The sequence below is a fragment of the Callospermophilus lateralis genome, chromosome X, assembly GCF_048772815.1.
Source record: "Callospermophilus lateralis isolate mCalLat2 chromosome X, mCalLat2.hap1, whole genome shotgun sequence".
Taxonomy (NCBI): Eukaryota; Metazoa; Chordata; class Mammalia; order Rodentia; family Sciuridae; genus Callospermophilus; species Callospermophilus lateralis.
Genome location: NC_135325.1, coordinates 124,310,520 through 124,331,520, shown reverse-complemented (window position 1 = coordinate 124,331,520; position 21,001 = coordinate 124,310,520).

Genomic DNA, 21,001 nt, shown 5'->3' with positions numbered 1-21,001 from the left:
AGGTTTAGGTGCACATTAAAAATAAATGAGAAAATTCATGAACAGGAACATAATTGTGAAGAAAAAATTTCCAGACTAAAGCACTGAGGAAAAAGAATAGAAAGTATAGAAATGAAGGTGTTTTAGTTTAGCATTTTCCCTGCTGTGACTAAAAGGATATGACCAGCACAATTCTAGAGGAGGAAGAGTTTATTTGAGGGCTCATGGTTTCAGAGGTCTCAGTACAGCCAGCACCATTCCTTGTGGCAGAGGGAAGCAGCTCACACCATAGTGATCCAGAAGCAGAGAGAGTAATTCTACTCTCCAGATACAAATATATACCCACAGCTGCAGCCCAATTCCTACCTCCTTCAGCCACACCCTGCCACTTTAGTTAATACAATCAGAGTTTAACCAGCTGATTAGGCAAGGACATGATTCAATCATTTCTCCTCCAAACCTCACTTTGTGTTGCTTGTGAGTTTTCAGGAGATACCACATATAAACAATAACAGAAGGTAAAAGAATATCGCATGGCATGGAAACAGTGAATAGAAGAGAGAATCAATATTTAAGGAGATAATGGCTGAGAATTTTCTAAAAGTAATGGAAGGCAGTGATATTTAGGAAATCCTTAAAATTTAAGGAGTATTTCTCACATACACATCATAGCCAAACTTCTGAAAAGCAATGAAAATCTTAAAAATAGCCAGAAGAACAAAATGACAAGATTGGTGTTGACTTGTCAATGAAAAACAGAAGCCAGAGCAAACAAAATGATATATTTAAAATGAACTAACATAGTTTTAGGGTCTCTATATGGCCCAGTACTAATTTATATCACACTTTGAAAACTCAGGCATGCATATTACAATCTCTAATCACTAAAGGAATAAACAGATAAAAAATCAGTGAATGTACAGAATATGAGAACATGGTTAACACAGTTGCCTTAAATGACATTTATAGAAGCAAGCATTCAACAATGGCACAACATACTTTTTTTCAGTTGTACATGGAATATTTACCCAAATAATTCATATGTCTGACCATAAACAAGGGCCTAATTAAACTAATAATAATAATAACAATTAAAAGGAGATCAGTAGAGTACAGAAGCAGATCAGGGTGGGGAAGGACAGTAAAGAAAGGGAAGCTACTAGAGAATGAGATTGATTGAATTATATGCATGCATGACTATGGAATAATGAATCCCACTACCATCTTTAAATAAAATGCACCAATTAAAAATGAAAAAGATGGCTAGGGTTATGGCTCAGTGGTGGAGCACTTGCCCAGCACGTATGAGGCCCTGGGTTTGATCCTCAGCACCACATAAAAATAAATAAATAAAACAAAGTTATAAAAAGATAAAAATGAAAAGAAAATGTCATGGTAAAAGTATTCCATACCATAGTAGCAAGAAATACTAAAAATATCTACAAAGAAATCTAACAACAAATGTGCCAGGCCAAAAAAAGAAATGTTTTCCTTTATTAATGGTTAGAAGAGCATGAAAAAATGGGGAAACATATGTCGAACTAGGATTAAAAATACTGATTCTGGCTTCCAGGAATCTGGAACCCAGCCTGGATTCTTCAAATTCTGCCTCTGTCACTTCCTGGCAGTGTGACCTTGGCAAACTACTTAACCTCTTCTTGCTTCAGTTTCCTTTCTTTGCAATGCTGCAGTGACCACAATAGTCTGTATCTCATACAAAATTCAATGAGAAGTAAGTGAGTTACTGTGACCTACACCCTGCTCTCCTGGTCCTGTTTCCCACTATCCCCCTGTTTGTTTTTTTATAGCACTTAGTACCCTGTAACATAAGAGACCACTTACTTTTTGGTTACTTGCCTATCTCTGCTCAAATATAAACTCCTTGAGGGCAAAAATATCTTTTTTTCCCAAATTTTGGGGTGGGAGGGAAATGTCCAGTTTTTATAAATATATCCCATTAAATCAATAGGCCTGATTCCCAGATTTAAATACAAAATTTGGAGAGATCAGGGTAGATTTTATGCAGGTGGCTTTGGGCTGTGCCTGCATTGATGATTAGAAGGCAGACTATTGAAACCAGGATTTAAGGAGTGCATTACAGTGGTAGGAAAAGGAGGTCACAGACTGGCAGGAAAACATGGGAGAGACATGGCATACATGGGGGGCCTGAGGTGGGTAATGGGAGGCTGGTAAGGGACCAGATTGTTGGTAGGTGGATTTTTAAGGTTTCTTATAGTCCTTACATTAAAAACATTTTAATGGAGTGTGTGTGTGTGTGTTGGAGTGGGGGGGTCTGGCATTCTCCCACCCCAATCCCAGACAATTTGGGGACAGCATGGATGGAACCAGTAGGAGGATGGAAGAGAGAACATATTATTTGGAAAATTGATTTACCTCCAAAGCTTATCTCCTGTTTGCCTGTCTGGATTTGCCAGTGTCTCCTTTGGGTTCAAGTAGTGGGTGTCAAACTTTGCTGTACATTGACATCAACTGGATTCATCTTTAACAAACACTGTCCACTGACTCCCACACTTAGAGATTCTGGTTTGGTTGACATGGGATGTTTGTTGGGCATGGAGATTAGGAAACTCTCCTGAGAAGAGTGGAATGTTTACTCCAATATGGGACCAACTGGGTTAAGGCACTGAAGGCCAAATGTTAACAAAATGAATATTTGATGGCATTTATTATGATTAAATGTAACATAAGGGGCTGGGAGACAGTATCACAGAGTGCTCACAGTTCTCTTGCCTGCAGAGCTGCATAGCCCAAAGGAAAAGTTTTCACACAGTGAGGAGGTCACCTCCTTTTCTGCTGGAGGGAGCCTTATTTGGCAGTGTCTGACTCTGAGGTGATGCATCCCCCATTAGCACTTTCACAAGATGCTTTAGCACACATCTGAGGACCTTTGCGTTGAAAAGACAACATAAGCAATTGTAAAGATGGATTTCCTGGGATTTAAAAAGTACTTAAAGTACTTATAATTAAATCTCTCCACTGCCCTCTCTGTCCTCCCCCAACTAGTGAGTTGGGTTGGCCTCATTTAAGTTCTGTGTAGGATTCAACCAGTTCAGGGGGTTATAAGTCCAGGAATAGAGTAGGCAGAGTGGGTGGGCAAGGCTGGAACTTCTCTGAGAGTAGTGGGGAGCTGAGCCCAAAGTGGCAGCTGAGCTGGAGCTCAGGAACAGGATTTAGGGGGAGGGCCTCACTCAGACAGGAACCCTGCCTTCTTGGGTCCATGGAACCCACACAGGAAATCAGTTTCCTAATTTTTCCAGGAGAGAGGCTGGAGATCTGGCAGAGAAGTGACACCATCTGTATAAATTAACTCATTACCAGTAAAATTTGCAACACATGGTGTAAATTTCCATAGGGTCAAACGTAGTGGATAAAGATACAATTAGGCTTGGAGCCTGCCTATTGGTGCCTGGGCAAGGAAGAACATGGGCAAGGGCTTGCTGAGGCTGTGGTTGGGTTCAATGTGCAACTGGGAGGGAAGACTGGGAGTTAATGGCCTGCTGGCCTCATCTATGTTGAACTCCTGTCAATAGAGACAGACAATTTGAAGAGCTGAAAGTGCCTTGTCAGCTGATTGAATTTATTTATAAGCCACATATTTTCAAACATGAGTAGAAGTGGCTTATCAAAAAGACATGACATATTGCATAAACTATTTGTTTAGTTTAGCAAAAGTTGAAGTAAATAACATTTGTTATTTCAGTATCTCTTCATCAAATTCTCAAAGGAACAATAATGCTGGAGCTCATCCAGAATGGGATGGCCTAGCCCAATTATTAAAGTTTGAAAGAGATGGCTGAACAAAGGAGATTTGCTAGTGTTAGCAGTTCCCCTTTCCTGCAGCATTTCCCCTTCAACCCAAGGGGGGAAAAGTGAAGAATAGAATGCAGAAAAGGAGAAAGGGCAATTGTTGGTCTGTAGCTGAAGGCTTTTATCACCCCAATGAGGGCCAGGTTTGCAAAGAAAGAGGTCTATCTATAAAGGTTTTGGTGTAAAGGTTAATAGGAGTGCTTCAACCAAAGGTTTATGAAGCATACTTTAATCAAAAATAGATAATTCAGAGAAACCAAAAAGGACGGCAGTTGGGAAAGATATGATTTCAAGGAGAGCTCTGTTTGATTTTTTTTTTTTAAGATTTCAGTTTGAACTTCACAGAGAAAGAAATACAAATGGTCAACAATATATGAAAAAATGTTCTTCATGTCTAGCAATTAGAGAAATGCAAATCAAAACTACACAGAGATTCTATTTCACTCCTGTCAGAATGGCAATTATCAAGAATGTAAGTAACAATAAATGTTGGTGAGGATGTGGAGAAAAGGTTTACTAGTACATAGCTGAGGGACTGCAAATTGGTGCAATCACTCTGGGAAGTACTATGGAGATTCCTAAAAATAAGTAGGAATGGAACCAACATTTGATCCAATTATCCCAGTCCTCAGCATATACCCAAAGGACTTAAAAACACCATAATAAGGTGGCACAGCCACATCTATGTCTATAGAAGCTCAACTCACAATAGCCAAGCTGTGGAAACAACCTAGGTGTCCTTCAATGGATAAATGGATAAAGAAAATGTGGTATAGATACACAATGGAATATTACTCAGCCATAAAGAAGAGTGAAATAATGGAATTTGTGAGTAAATGGATGGAACTGGACACTATCATGCTAAGTGAAATAAGCCAATTGCCAAAAACCAAAGGCTGGATGTTCTCTCTGATTTATGGATATCAACCCAAAATAGGGGAGGTTGGGGAAGTGAATAATAGAAATAGATTGGACTAGACAAAGGGTAATGAAGGGAATGGGGGAGAGGAATAGGAAAGACAGTACAATTAATTGGTCATAAGTTTCCTAATCTTGTATTTGTATACATGACCAGGTTAATTCTGCATCATGTATGACCACAACAGTGGGAACCTAATAGAATGAGTTATACTTTATGTATGTATATTCTGCCAAAATACATTCTAATGTCATGTATAAGTAAAAAAAAGAAAATAAAAAACCCAAAAGATTTTAGGTTGATTAAACAACAAAGTAATAATACTTAATATTTACTAGTTCTATGTGCCAAGCACTTTAATGAACAGTTTATATGTGTTAACTCACCCTCACAATTAATTTCTGTGGTAGTTACTGGTATTAGCATCCCATTATATAGCTGAAGAAATTAACACAAAGATAAGTTAAATAATTTGTTTAGGGTCAAATGGGAGAAGGTGGAAAAACCAAAACTTGATTCTGGGAGTTCTGGTTCTCAGCATGGTTTCTGGAGGAGCAGCATCAACCTCTTCTGGGAACTTGTTTGAAATGCAAACTCTGAAGCCTGGCATTAGACCTGCTGAATCAGATACTTTTGGGGTGGGAACAGAAATCTGATTTAACTGATCTCATTTCTCTTTTCCTTTCCATGAGATCCTGCTGGCTGAGTTTATATACAGAAGTTTTTTATTGCTTCTGTAACAAATCAGCACAAGTTTCATAAATCTACAATCATATAGTTCAAGAGGTCTTAAGTCTGCTGCAGGTCTCCTCAGGGTAAAGTCACATTGTAGGCAGTTCTGTGCTCCTTTCTGAAGGCTCTAGAATTTTATTCCAAGCCTATTCAGGTGTTGGCAGTTGGAGGACTTTCTCCATTCATTGCTGGTCATCTTCTGGGATCTGCCCTAAGTCATCAAACTTCTCTGTGATGCTTTCAGACAGCCTCCTATATCTTAAACATGTCCTATATAGCTGAGGCTTCATAATTTTTGACTGTCATTCCCCTATTTTACCTCCTCCTACTTTCTGGTAACTACTATTCCATTGTCTTTTTCTATGAGTGTGATTGGTTTGGAGTCCACACATAGGTGAGAATATGTAGTATTTGTTTTTCTGTGTCTGACTTACTTCACTTGGCATAATGTCCCTGAGTTTTATCCATGTTGTTGCAAAAGAGAATTTTGTTCATTTTTAGGACTGAATATATTGTGTGTGACTCTGAAGCAATTCTCTGGATAATTAGGTAAAGAATTATTTCCTACCAGGAGGACACTCTGCATTTGGCTTTGAACAAGTGCACTTTAATTAAAGGAGCTTGATTTGGGCAAGAAGACTGGACTAGGAGGTTAAAGTCCTGGCCTAGTTGACACTAGATCTGGAATCCACGGTTCAACTGATTATATGACATACAACTGGAATACAAAGAAAACACGGGAACATTTCTAGAAAGTTGTTAGAAAAGTTCAGATGAGGGAGAGAAAAATTTAAGCTGCTAGGATTAAGGGAAGTATCAAGGAGAAGGTGGCATCTGACATAGAACTTGGTGATTCTTGGATTCTGTACATTGGAGATGGAGAAACAATCTGAGGAAACATATTGTCAAGAAAGGATGAAATATATATAGGGAGCATTGGGCAATTTTTTTTCCTGAAGTGTATGCTGTATTGGAAGTAGAATGCAAGATGAAGCTGGAAGGGTGTTTGGACAAGATAAGAATGAGCAATGTCCCATTTTTGAAACTCCAGCCTCACGTAATCATACTTCCTTCGCTCCTTGGCATCTTTTTGCTTTGTAGAATCATGCTCCCTTCAAAACTAACTTGGGTAACTACTAAGAGAAGCAAATAAAGAAATAGCCACAATCTAAATGACTCATGGAAAGGTCTTCAACCTCATTGGCCATTAGGGAAATGAAAATTAAAACCACAATGATCCATCACACCTATCAGAATGACACAAATACAAAATAGTGACAATATAAAATTCTGGTGAGTATATAGGTAGTCTGGATTACTTCTACATTATTTGCGGGAGGCAAAATAGTACAGCTACTCTATAAAAATTTTTGGCAATTTGTAAAACTAAACATGTGACTACAACACAATGCAGTAATTACAACTCTGGCCATTTATCCCAGATTGATGAAAACTTATGTTCACATAAAACTCTGTAAAAGAATGTTTTTAGCCTAAAATTGGGGGGCAGGGAAAGCCCCCATATCTTTCAATGGGTAAAACCATCTGTACCATATCTGTACCACAGCAGCAATAAAAAGAAATATGCTGTTGATAGATGCAACTACTTGGATGTATCTCAAAGTCTTTATGCTGAGTGAAATGGGAAATCTCAAATGGTTTCATAATGGATGATTCAATGTATATAACATTTTTGAAAGTAGAAATTTTGAGAGATGAAGAACCAGACTGATTGTTGCCAGGGTGTAGAAATGTGGGATGGAAGTGGGTGAGGTTATAGAAGGGCAGCATGAGGTATCCTTGTGATGATGCAGAAATTGAAATTCAGTCACTGGACTATGATATTGGAGTCATATCTCTCTCTTTCCCTCTCTCTCTCTCTCTCTCTCTCTCTCACACACACACACACACACACACACACACACACACACACAAATAGATACAGGCACGGCTGGGAAAATCTGAATAAGATGTATAGATTTATCAATGTCAATATCCTGGTTATGATATTATGCTATAGTTTTGCAAAGTGTTACTATTTGGGGAAACTGGATAAAGTGTACATAGAAACTTTATTATGTCCTATAACTTTAAGGGAATGTCCCATTATCTCAATGAAATTTTCAATTAAAAATCTTTATAGCACAAGATTATTAGATCCCATTTTCTGAACTACATTAACATCAGCCTAAAAGACAAGCATGTTTTCACAGTTCCTTGGCCTATCCTCTGTACCTCTAATGAATTAAAATGTGGTTATAGTCATCTTGTTTTCCACCTTTGAAAAACTGATTGGTATGTACTTCTTGTGAACAGGTACAATGTTCTAACACCACAACCATCTATCTAGGATTGTCCCATTCAGCTCTGGTTTCTAACTTGGGGGATTTACTTCATTGATAGCTTACTGAAACAAGAAACAGTTCTACCTTTCAGGTGAGATCCAATTCACAGGTGTGGCAGTCTTAAGGAGAGGTGCACTCCTCAAATCTTCCTTCAAGTAAGAACTTGCTATCTGTCTTCTGGGAGTGACGTGAGCTAACATCCTCCAGGTGTGTTATTTTTAGGATCTGCCTCAGCGTTTGTGGGGAGGTCAAGTTTAAACTCTTGGCCTTTTCTACAAAGTGTGTGCTCTAGTGTTTGCTCCAGAGTTCCTCCTTCAGTTTCTAAGAGTTTTTCAGATCTTTACTTTAATCTGCAACTCATCCCTTCAAATCTTGCTTCCAGTCCATTTTACTTTTCATAGGTGTTATATCTGCAAGACAGTCTAAAGGCTTACTCTGCTTACCAAAATTCTTTCTCTTTTTAAAACTTGACAAGCATTCCTCCCTAACAAACCTCTTACTTTTCTAACCCCTTAACAGGATGAGCTTTCTGGAAACCTAAACTGATGTCTAAAAAAATCTCTTTAAAAGTTCTCTGGTTATAGACCTATAATTTAGCAACACTTTGTCTGGATGTTCAGTATGTACTATATTTATATGAAAGAACATTCAGTAACAGGAGGATTGCTCTCTCCTATTGGTGGTTGTAGTCAATATGGTAAGATGTTGTTCTTTCACAGAGTAGTAGGTGACTGTATTAGTCAGCTGTTCATTGCTGTGACCAAAATATCTGACGTGGAAGAGGAAAAGTTTATTTTGGCTCATGGTTGCACAGGTTCAGTCCATGTTTGACCAACTCCATTGTTCTTGGCCCAGCTGAGGTAGAACATCATGGTGAAAGAATGTGGGAGAGAAAAGCTATGTAGCTCATGGTGGCTGTGAAAGAGAGACAGAGATAGGGATAGAAATAGGCATAGAAGTGAGAGAGAGAGAGAGAGAGAGAGAGAGCGAGCGAGCGCGCGCCAGGGACAGAATATAGAATCCTGAAGGAATGTCCCTACTGATGTACTTCCTCCAGCCATGCCCCACCTGCCTACAGTTACCACACAGAACATTAGTTATTAATCGATCTATTTAGGTTATAGCTCTTATGATCTAATTATTTCACCACTGAACATTCCTGTATTAACAGTGGAGCTTTTAGGGGACATTTTATATCCAACTGTAACTGTGACTGCAGTGAAATGAAGATAAAACAAGGAGGCAGGGTTAAAGAATGAGGAGGAACTGGACAATTGGTGCACTAATAGGAAATTTCATATAGAAGTCAAACTTTCATATGTTATACTGTACATCTACTTATTCAATTGGTCAAATTTTATTTTTCTTCGAATTTAAGCTATTATCTCATTAAGGCCAAGGGTCACAACCAAGAAAAGGATTGGCCAAGATCCCCCTCATTGCTTTAAAGAGATAACTTGATTTAAGCTAGTAGTCTAATGATTGTCCATAAGATCTATGATGTTTTAAAAGTACTGCGAGAATATTGCATTTTCCTGATTTAAAAAGTCCAGGGATCCAGATACACACACACACACACACACACACACACACACACTCTGGGTTAAAAATCTAGAGTATTGGGGCAGCATATACATATTTAAGGAGAAAATCACACTCTATATTGTGGAAAAGGCACCCCTCCTCCAGTACCCTGCCTCCATGGGAAAGTGCTTAATTTCTGTTACTCCTCTTGCCACATTTTCTGGCATGATGGATCATGATCATGACCTTACTGATGATAATCAGAATTTATGTTTACAGGCTCTGTGGCCATGGTGGATCAACTGGAGAAATAAAATAACTATACTTGGTTAAGATGTTTTCTTATTTGTTCTGTTCTAAAAGCAAATTAGAACTATATGAATTAGTTTATTTTATGACTTAAGCTCTCTTTTCCTTTGGATGTTTTTTATCTTTGGCTGTTCATTTGAGGTTTGAATTCATGATAATTTTAATCATTCAAGATTTTTGATGAACCAATGTGAAATTCAATTTAATTTTCTAAATTAAGTGTTTCCAGAAGGACTCAGAAAGTGGAAGACTGGGTAACCTATTTCTTAGCAGAAATATATCTGTCCTCACTAATTTTATTTTCTGTATGATGTGAAAAGAATCAAGAATTCTTAAACCTCAGGGACATTGCCCTGAAACATACCTTGCAGAGCTGCATCATTAGTTGATTTATTTGCTCTTACAACAAAGTTTTGCATACTTGCTGCACATCAGACATTATTTGGGAGCTGGAATTGCAAAGGTGAGTAAGAAAATATCCATACTCTAATTGAATCTTGCACATTTGTGGGGAATGTAAACAAAATATGAGAATTACAGTCAGGTATTGGTAAGCCCAATGATGAAAAACAGAGCAGGGTAAAGGGTTAGAGAGATTTAAGGCATTCTGTTTCAGAAATAGCACTAAGAAAAGTTTTCTTCAAAGAGAAGTCATTTGGAGAGAGACCTGAATGAAGTGAGAGTAAGCCATGAAGGGGAAGGGTGGTTCAGGCATAAGGAATAGCAAAGGTAAAGACCCTGAGGTAGGAGTTACTTGGCATGTTTGAAGTATAGCAAGGAGATCATCATATTTGGTGCATGGTGAGGCTGCAGAAGTCAGGGCAGGCATATACAATAGAGTTCCAGGTGATGCTGTGGATAAAAATTGTTTCTAAGTATGCACCTGGCATCATCTTTTTACCTTTATCAGTCAATCATCACATTAACAGAACCATCAATTAGTGTCTGACTCCTCACTCTAAATTTCCTTTGCATTATTTAGTACACATTTTCCAGGAATCTACTTTGAGTTATGCACTGTGTTCATTGTGCTGGCTGCAAAAAGAAGACGAATAACTTTTAGTCTCTGCCCTCTGATTACTAGCAGATGAGGGAATGCAAACATTTGTGGTATCACCATTTGCCTTTGGGAGAAGTACAAACAGTGTGGGAAAGCTTTCTGCTAATTTTCTCATCATGAAGGAGAGAGTACAGCATTAATAGCCCACAAAATCACATTTTGCATTTTTTCGTGTTTATTCTCTACAAAAAAATGTTACATTACAACCATAATCCTGACCAAAAAAAGATAACTTATGAATACCTAACACAGTGCTTGGCTCCTAGCAGACATGCAATAAACGGTGATTCACTTTTTTCTCAGGTTGCCATGTATGCTCAGTGATGAAGTGGTGACTTAATTGCTACATGATCAATAAATGGCAATGAAAGGGTGTTGAGTCAGCCTTTTATTACAAGTACAGAGAATTCTGTCCTTGAATTTTGTTCAGGTTACCAGACAAAATAGAAGGAAGCATTTGTGGGGTTTCATCGTAAACGTGTAGCTGGTTGCCTCTTCTTTTCATTGGATAGCTGCCAATTTATCTGGAATTGAGACACATGGGTGCTGCCAGTGGAGAGAGAATTCAAGAACCCCCCCGCCCCCAATAGCATTGTTCATTTTGAATTTGCATGTCAGCTCACCCCAGAGGAGCTTGGTTAGGATAAATTTAAGTAGTTCAGCATATATGGCTATTTGGTACTTGCATTGACATTTATGTCAGTTACCAAGAGCAATAGCTTAAAGCATTGCCAGGAGGAATTCTTAAGTCTGCAATGTATCTTTAAATAGGCATTACACCTCCAGTGCTGCTCTAGAATCACCCACTCCATATAATGCCTGAAAAATCATAGGTAATCCAGGGGACCCAGGAAAGTTACCAAGCAAAGCTTCTAGCAATTATTTCTTCTACATTCCATTTATTTCTGGAAGCCTCCAAGACCATTGGATTCAGAGCTTTCTGAACAGAAGCACTTCTATTTTATCTGGAGCCTCCATTCCCTCATGGAAAGTCCTTCCTCTTTTTGCTCTTCACAGCACTTGCTGTGAACCAACCATTTTTCCTCAATCCTTAACCCATAAACACTACATAGGCTGATTCAATAGAGATAAGCTCCCCCTCTCTTTTGTATTAGGGATTGAACCCAGGAGCACTTAACCACTGAACCACATCCCAGCTCTTTAAAATGTTTTTATTTAGAGACAGGGTTTTTCTAAGTTGCTTAGGGTCTGACTTGGTTGCTGAGGCTGGCTTTGAACTCATGATTTGCCTGCCGCAGCCCCCCAAGCCTCTAGGATTACAGACTTTCTCTACCATGCCTGGCTTCAGCTTGGTTTTATGTCACTTGACTGCTCAAAAACCTTAGAGTCTCTCTTAAAAAAGAAAAAGAAAAAATAGCTTGATGTCTGCTCTGGGTTCCTTTCTTAATCTTAGAGGTTATCTGAGACTGAGACCTCTTCCTCTCTGGAACTTCTGTGATTCTAGGCTAAAGTTCCCAGTTTAGGTTCTGATATAGTTTGTTTTATTCTGCCATATCTTCTTGATAATCCATAATCTATAATAGACCCTATATAAGAACTGGTTGAATCAGTGGAGACAGAAGACTAAAAGAAATTGCTTGTCTAATCTACCATGTCACAGCTCCCTGGATGTATCCAATTTTATCTATAGTCTTTAGTCATTAACCATAGAAAAAAATGCTAACTGAATTTAAATAAGAAAAGTGCAAATTAAAACTGCACTAAGATATCATTTTCAACTATCAGATTGAGAAGGGTGAGAACAATTCTAGCATAATGTATTGGCAAAGGCTTGGAGGAACAGGCATTGACACATGTCGGCATGTGAACTAATATAACCTCAGAGGGCAATTTGACAATACATAATAAAATTAAGATTTTATACATTCTTTGATTCAGCAATGGTATTTGAACATATACGCTCTTATGTTACTCTAGTGTTTTCACTCTCAAACTCTCCTGAAAAGTGTTTTGATTCTTCTCTCCTTGAATGTCAAACACATCCTCCCATACCTCACTCTCAGCTGATAATTACCTTGCTTCCTATACTAAAAAAATCAGCCCAAAGTGGTTTTGATTTGGAATGTCCCCCAAAAGCTCATATATTGAAGGCATGGTTACTAATGCAACAATATTCAGAGGTGGGACTTTTAGGCAATGGTTGGATAATGAGTACTCTGATCTAATCAAATCTATTTGAAAGATTAATCAATTGATAGCTGGAAGGACTCCTGGGAGGTGGGAACTAGTTGGAGGAAGTAGTAGTTGGAGACATGCTCTGGAAGGATTGATCTTGTCCCCAGCCTCTTTCTCTTCTCTCTCTCTCTCCTTCCTGGCTGCCAGGAGTTGAACAGCTTTCCTCTACTAATGCCTTTTCATCATGATGTTCTATGTCACCTCAGGCTTTGAGCAATAGAGCTGGCCAACCATAGACTGAAACTATGAGCCCAAATACATTTTACTCCTTTAAATTGCCATTTTTTAGATATTTTTGTCATAGTGACAAAAAGCTGATCAAAAGAGAACTTCCACATTATACTGACATTTTTCCTTCATACTTGCATTTGTATCCAGGAACTTTGTTCTGATTGGTTGTAATTTCTCCAATCTTTAAAGCAGGCTCATGTCTCACACCACCCTTTTCTTCTATTTCTTTTAAAAATGATCCCCATACTGGCTGTCTTCAGTCCCTCTTTTCTGCATTTCTTCTTCAACTGCCTCCTATCAGGCTTTCTCTCTCATCACTGCACACAACAGTTCTTGTCAAACTTTTTAGTCACCTCTGGGTAACCAGATCTTTTTTTCTTTTTTTTTCTATGCAAATAATTTATCTTTATTGAAGAATATAGGAAAATGTGTCCATTATATATTAAATTAGAAAAACCAATCAGTATGATCCATTTTCCATAAACAAAATTGTTTGTGTATTTGTGTATTTAAATATATATATATATATATTTAAAGATAATGTTATCATTAGAAGTAGGAAATGGCTTAATTTATTTTTTATGTTTGCATTGCAGTTCCCAACACCATCCTCAAGTTTTTAAAAATTAATTAACTTACTCATTTTACAGTAGAATGCATTTTTACATATTATACACAAATCAAGCACAACTTCTCATTCCTCTGGTTGTACATGGTGAACAGTCACTCCAGTAGTGTAATACATATATAGGGTGATAATGTCTGTCTCTACCATCCTCCCCAACCCTATGACCCATCCCTCTTTTCAATCCCCTCTGCACAATCCCAATTTCCTTCATTCTTCCCTGTACTCTCACCCCCTATGGATCAGCATCTGCTTATCAGAGAATACATTCGGCTTTTGGTTTTGGGAGATTGGCTTATTTCACTTAGCATGATGTTCTCTAGTTCCATCCAATTACATGCAAATGTCATAATTTCACTCTTCTTTAGGGCTGAATAATATTGCATTGTGCATATGTACCACATTTTATTCATCCACTCATCTGTTGAAGAGCATGTAGGTTAGTTCCATAGTTTAGCTATTGTGAGTTGAGCTGCTATAAACATTGATGTGGCTGCATCACTATAGTATTCTGATTTTATGTCCTTTGGGTATAAACTTAGGAGTGTGATAGCTGGGTCAAATGGTGGATCCATTGCAAGTTTTCTGAATTGTCTCCATACTGCTCTCTATAGTGGTTGCACCAATTTGCAGTCTCACCAGCAGTGTGTGATTGTGCCTTTCCCCCCACATCCTCACCAACACTTATTATTTCTTCTATTCTTGATAATTGCCATTCTGACTGGAGTGAGATGAAATCAGGCTTTCTCTCTCATCACTCCACACAACACTTTTTGTCAAACTTTGCAATCACCTCTGGATAACCAGATCATAAGAACAAATTCTAGTCCTTTTTGGACTTGACCTATCTGCTTTATTTGAGAGGGCTGACTGCTCTCTCCTCCTCAAAAAAACTTTCTTACCTTGGCTTCTAGGACAGCCAAATCTCCTGATTCTCTTCCAATCTCAGAACTGATTTCATCTCATTCCAGTCAGAATGGAAGAGAAGCCTTAGATAAGCAGGGCTTAATGGATTATTCTGATGGGAGTTCATAAGACTAGAATGTTGATAAGAATTTTGACTACTCATGACTACTCAGGTGGAATGAAGTCTCTAGTATGAATCAAACTAGAAGCTGTCTGTGTTACATTCTGGCAATGAATTTAATCTACATTTTGTCCATGTCCTGAGACTTTGTGGGAGGCTGAGTTTAAAGGTGATGGACTAATTAATCTGGTAGAGAAAAATGTCAAGGCAGCACAGCATTCAGGCAGTCACATGGGAATTTCTGGTGGATTTTAGCTACATATACAGTGATAAACAAGAGCAAAAAACAAGGCAGAAAGATTTGAAAAGCTTGCAGTTTGGCCAGAAAATACATGTGAATTGAAGCAAAGGAAGATGGGGTTGCTGAAGAGAATAATACCACTAAGGAAGACAAGTACTTTACACAAAGTCAATAGGGATGATGCCTTGAGGTCATCTCAGGAATTGTTCAGACCCCACCCATCATCTCTGGTTCAAGGTGTAAAAGTGTAAACTCACTTGAAAATTTCGTTTTCAGAAGAGAGCTCTAGGACACCCTACTCCCACAGGGTTGCTTAGGAAATTGTTTTCCTAGAACTCATTTTATTGTGTTCAGCCATCACAGGAACTCAGAGGCCACTACAGCTATGGTCCAAGTGGGCCTAGATTCTAAACACACTGGTGCCAGGCCTTGGTGTCATCCACATGGTTCTGATTTTGCAGGAATGCAGAATGCAAGAGTTATCAGTTCATGGAGGATTCCACTGAGATTTCAAAAGAAGGCCAGAGAGGACAGATATTGTATGGCAAGTACTAAGAAGGCAACACATAAAAGTTTGAGAATGAAGCTGAAGCTACAGTGGAGACTCCAGGAAGTTATAGATGCCAGAAATGTAGAAAATCTGCCATGAATGTCTGTAGGCATCAAGAAGAGCCAGTCCAGGGAAAAGGCCATATGGGCTCTCAGCAAGTGAGTCCATAGGGGTTGGGCTTCCCAAGTCCTTTGAAGCCCACCACTATGTGCTGTAGTTGCTGGAGACGGAGCTGAGCTGTATAATTTAATATTTGTCCTGCTCGGTATTAGTCTTTGTTTGGTTCCATCTCTACTTTCTGTGTTCATTCCTCCCTTTTAAAAAAGATTGTTCACCCTGTACCTGTCTCACCATTGTATGTTGGAAATATGCAACTTCATTTTAACATTTTTTTTACAGGTGCTCAAATGTGAGAGTTGCCTTGAGTCTCAGAAGAGACTTAGTACTCGGACTTATGCTGAAACTGTGAAGAATATGGGGGACTGTTACAGATGAACCATATGTATTTTTCACTAGGAGATTAGCATGAGCTTTTAGGGGTCAGGGGCAGAATGCAATGGTTTATATCTGAAATGCCCCCTAAATCCTCATGTGTTGAAAGCTTGGTCCCCATTACAGCAATGTTCAGTTGTGGGGCTTTTGGGAAGTAATTGGATCATGATTACTTTAACCTTCTCATGTATATTAATCCATTTTAGACATGCTTTGATGGCATTGTTGGGAGGTGGTAGAAACTAAGAGGTGGAGCCTAATGGGACACTGGGTCTGTGGTCTCTCCCTTGCTCTTTTCTGCTCCTTGCTAACAAGAAGTGAGAAGCTTTCTTCTGCCACACCTTTCCTTAATGATTTTCTTTGTCACTTCAGTCCCAAAGCAATGGCCTGGACCATGTACTGAAACCTCTGAATCCATGAACAAAATAATAATAATAATAATAATAATTCTCCTTTAAGTTTTCTCAAGTATTTTGTCACTGTGTGTTTTAGTCAGCTTTTTCACTGCTGTGACTAAATGACCTGACCAGAACAATTGTAGAGGAGAAAAGTTTTATTTAGGGGCTCACGTTTTTAGAGGTCTCAATCCTTAGACAGGAGGCTTCATTCTTTGGGGCTCAAGTTGAGGCTGAACATCATGGTGGAAGAGTGTGACAGAGGAAAGCAGTTCACATGGTGATCAGAGAAAGAAGCCATCCCCCAGGGCTGGGGATGTGGCTCAAGTGGTAGCGCGCTCGCCTGGCATGCGTGCGGCCCAGGTTCGATCCTCAGCACCACATACAAACAAAGATGTTGTGTCCGCCAAGTACTAAAAAAAATAAATGTTAAAAAATTCTCTCTCTCTCTCTCTCCCTCTCTTTCTCACTCTTTCTTTAAAAAAAAAGAATCCATCCCCCAGATACAAAAATATATACCCCATAGCTATGCCTCAATGCCCACCTCCTCCAGCCTCACCCTACCACTTCAGTTACCACTCAGTTAATCCCGATCAGGGGATGAATTCACTGGTTGGGTTAAGGTTCTCACAACCCAACCATTTCTCCTCTGAACCTTCTTGCACTGTCTCACACCTGAGCTTTGGGGGGACACCTCACATGAAAACCATAGCACAATTTTGAAAAGATAACACAATATGCTTATTTATTGTATATATTTTCTGATGAGAATGTGAGCTATATAAAAACAGGTGTATTTCCCCCTGCTTTATCTCTAGTCCCTACATAAGTTCATGACACAGCATAAGAACTCAGTGAATATCTGTGGAATTAATAATAAAAGCACCATGAATATATTCCCCTTAACTCGTCTTCACGGAGATTGAATGTTTCTATGCCTAAGCATAATCTCCATTTTCTGGCCTGGACTTGAGACTTAACAGTTGGGACCTGGGATTAAAGTCACACAACAAGGTTTTCTGGACAGCCTTAAAGCTTATATCTTATGTTCATATTTTCCTACATGTTCAACTGACTTAGCTTGACTTATGCCTTGAGAGCAGTTCCTTTCAAAATTAGATTCTGCTGGTTTGTTTCTGTTAATTAATGCTAATGGGCTTTATCACAAATTACAAGCTGCCAGACGTTTTCATTCTTTCTATGAGTTAAAAAAAATTTACTGAGTATGACAAGATGTGAATCCTTATGGGACTCTGCTAGACAGCAAGAATATCCAATAAATACTCATATGTTGAAGGCTTCATCTCCGGTGCAGCAATGTTCATAGATGGGCATTTGTGAAGTGATTGGATCATGAGGACTCTAATTTCATCAGTGGATTAATCCATTGATAGATTCATATTTTAATGGTACTATTTGGGAGGTAGCAGAAACTGAAGGAGGTGGTACACACTGAGGCCCAGATACTTCAACTATGATATAAAAAGTTTAGATTAAAAATTATAGTTTTGAACTGTGGTCCATAAGTCCATAAAGAGAGGGTTGAAGTTCAATGCCTAGGCTTTAATAGGTTCTTTTTTGTGGCTTAATTTGTATTTTCTTTTAAAAAAATTTATTCATTTACATTTGAATCAGATAGGGCATAATTTCTCATTTTTCTGAGTTATTATTTTTAGTTATACATGAAAGTAGACTATATTTTGACATATTATACATACATAGAATATATACATACATGGAGAATAACTTCCCATTCTTATGGTTGTACATGATGTGAAGTTACATTGGTCATGTATACATATATGAACATAGGAAATTTATGTCTCATTCATTCTGTCTTTCCCATTCCTGTCCTCCTCCTTTCCCTTTATTACCCTTTGTCTAGTCCAATGGACTTCTATTCTTCCCCTCCCTACCTTCCTTTGTTGTGGGTTAGCATATCAGAGAACTTTCAACCATTGCTTTTTTTAGGCAGGGGTTTACATTTCACTTAGCATGATAACCTCCAGTACCATCCATTATTGGCGAATGCCATAATTTCATTTTTCTTTATGGCTGAGGAATATTCCATAGTGTATTATATATACCACATTTTCTTTATTCATTCATATGTTGAAGGGCTTATGGATTCAGAGGTTTCAGTACATGGTCCAGGCCATTGCTTTGGGACTGAAGTGACAAAGAAAATCATTAAGGAAAGGTGTGGCAGAAGAAAGCTTCTCACTTCTTGTTAGCAAAGAGCAGAAAAGAGCAAGGAAGAGACCACAGACCCAGTGTCCCATTAGGCTCCACCTCTTAGTTTCTACCACCTCCCAACAATGCCATCAAAGCATGTCTAAAATGGATTAATATACATGAGAAGTTTAAAGTAATCATGATCCAATTACTTCCCAAAAGCCCCACAACTGAACATTGCTGTAATGGGGACCAAGCTTTCAACACATGAGGATTTAGGGGGCATTTCAGCTTAGCTTTTGCAAATTCAGCTTCTATAAACATTGATGTGGTTGTGTCACTGTATTATGTCGATTTTAAGTGATACTGCAAGTTTATATGCAAAGATAAGCAAATGTTAAATGTGCACACTTTGGAAAGAAAGCAATATGAGAACATAACAAAGTAACTATGAAAAGAGGATTACCATAATTTTAGGGTAGGGGAAGCATTTCTTCTTCCTCTTCTTCCTCCTCTTCCTCTTCCCCTTCTTCTTCTTTGTACCAGGACTTGACCCCAGGGTGTTTAACCATTGAGCCACATCCCCAGCCTATTTTTAAAAATTTTATTTTACAGGGTGTCACTGAGTAGCTTAGCTGCTTAGGGCCTCACTAAATTGCTGAGGCTGACTATGAACTCTCAATCTTCCTGCCTCAGCCTTCGGAGCTGCTGGGATTACATGTGTGTACCACCATGCCTGGCTAGGAAAAGCATGTCTGACAAAGCAACATGTATTTTATCTTGCTCACTGCTGAAAGACTAGAGAAGGTATTAGATTGCAAGGAAGTGACAGTACTAACAGTAATTCTAGCTAACATTTAGTGAAATTATTCCAAACGCATTTTAGGCATGGTTTTATTGAAGTGTAAAGTACCTATTGATATTATCCTTTGCAATAGTTCCTCAAAGCATTTTTTTCTATGAGAAATATTCTGGGGAGCTTGGGCAAATATTATTAATAGTTGGCTAAGCATCTCTTTTTCATCATAAGTGTTGTCTCTAAGGAGTAGGAGAATGACAATATGGGTATTAGAATAAGTGAGAGAAATACTATTGAAAACAGAGCAGAGATGGATGCTGTGGTACATGCCTGTAATCCCAGTGGCTCAGGAGTCTGAGGCAGATGGATTGCAAGTCCAAAATCAGCTTCAGCAATTTAGCGAGATCTTAAGCAACTCTGTGAGACCCTGTCTCTAAATAAAATACAAAAGTTGGGGATGTGGCTCAGTGGTTAAGCATCCCCGAGCCCGAGTTCAATCCCTGGGGGGGGGGAGAGAGAGAGAGAGAGAGAGAGAGAGAGAGAGAGAGAGAGAGAAGAGGAACAGAGAATGAAAAGGAGAAATATGAGTAAAGTTTGATTGTGTGGTCTAAAAGAAATATAATCCCTTATTTTTTTTTATCAGTCCTCTATACCTGTATTGCACTAGAAACTTGGTATTTTCTAGATGGGGAATTTGAAAACTGTTCAGGGTGCTGAAGCAACTTCCCTAAGTTTGGCTTCTAGTTTTAGCCTTAATTTTGTTGTATTTCATCAAACTCAGTAATAATAGAGGTGAAAGAAGTCAATGGATACATAAAATCAAAGTTTATGGGTTATATTTTAATTGTTTTAACAGCATTTAAACAGAATGTTTTCCCATCTTTTAGTATAGTTTTTCCATGGAGTAGAGAGACTGGCATATTTTGAGGAGATTCCATGATGTTAGATGCCAGTAAGAATTTTCCATCTTGCTATATTGATTATAATTGGAAACACTACATGGCCAAGAAAGAAATTGAGAGACATGGAAAGTCTCCAAGTTTTAAACAACTTTCCTATTATGGGAAATATTAACTTTTATTTATTAGAGAAGTGGCTTAAAATAGAAATGATCCCAAGAGTTTCAGGTAACACTGTTGGATTGAGAGAAAACTTTTTGAAGTTCCTACTCAAGACTCCTACATTAAGATGTGGAGGAACCCAGAGACCAGACATAGTATAAAAAAGGGTTGGGAGAAGAAGTTTGTTACAATATTGTGAAGATATTGAAGGTAGCCTTTTTTTGCTGATTTAATAGAGCTGAGCAGGACTAAAAAGAAAAGAGAAAATACAGTGATTCATTTCATAAAGAGCTTCCTATTACCAAAACCAGGCCCTTTCCACACAGTGGCATCTGACATATGACAAGAATTAAAGGCAACAAAGCCCTAGATGTTTAAGAAATTTAATAACAAAATACTTCAAACACACTGTAAAGTACAAAAAATGTGACAAATCATCCAGATACAACAGATGTTAACTTACTGCAAATATACTTGAGAGCTCGGTTCTTCCTGACCTTCCTTTTACTTGAC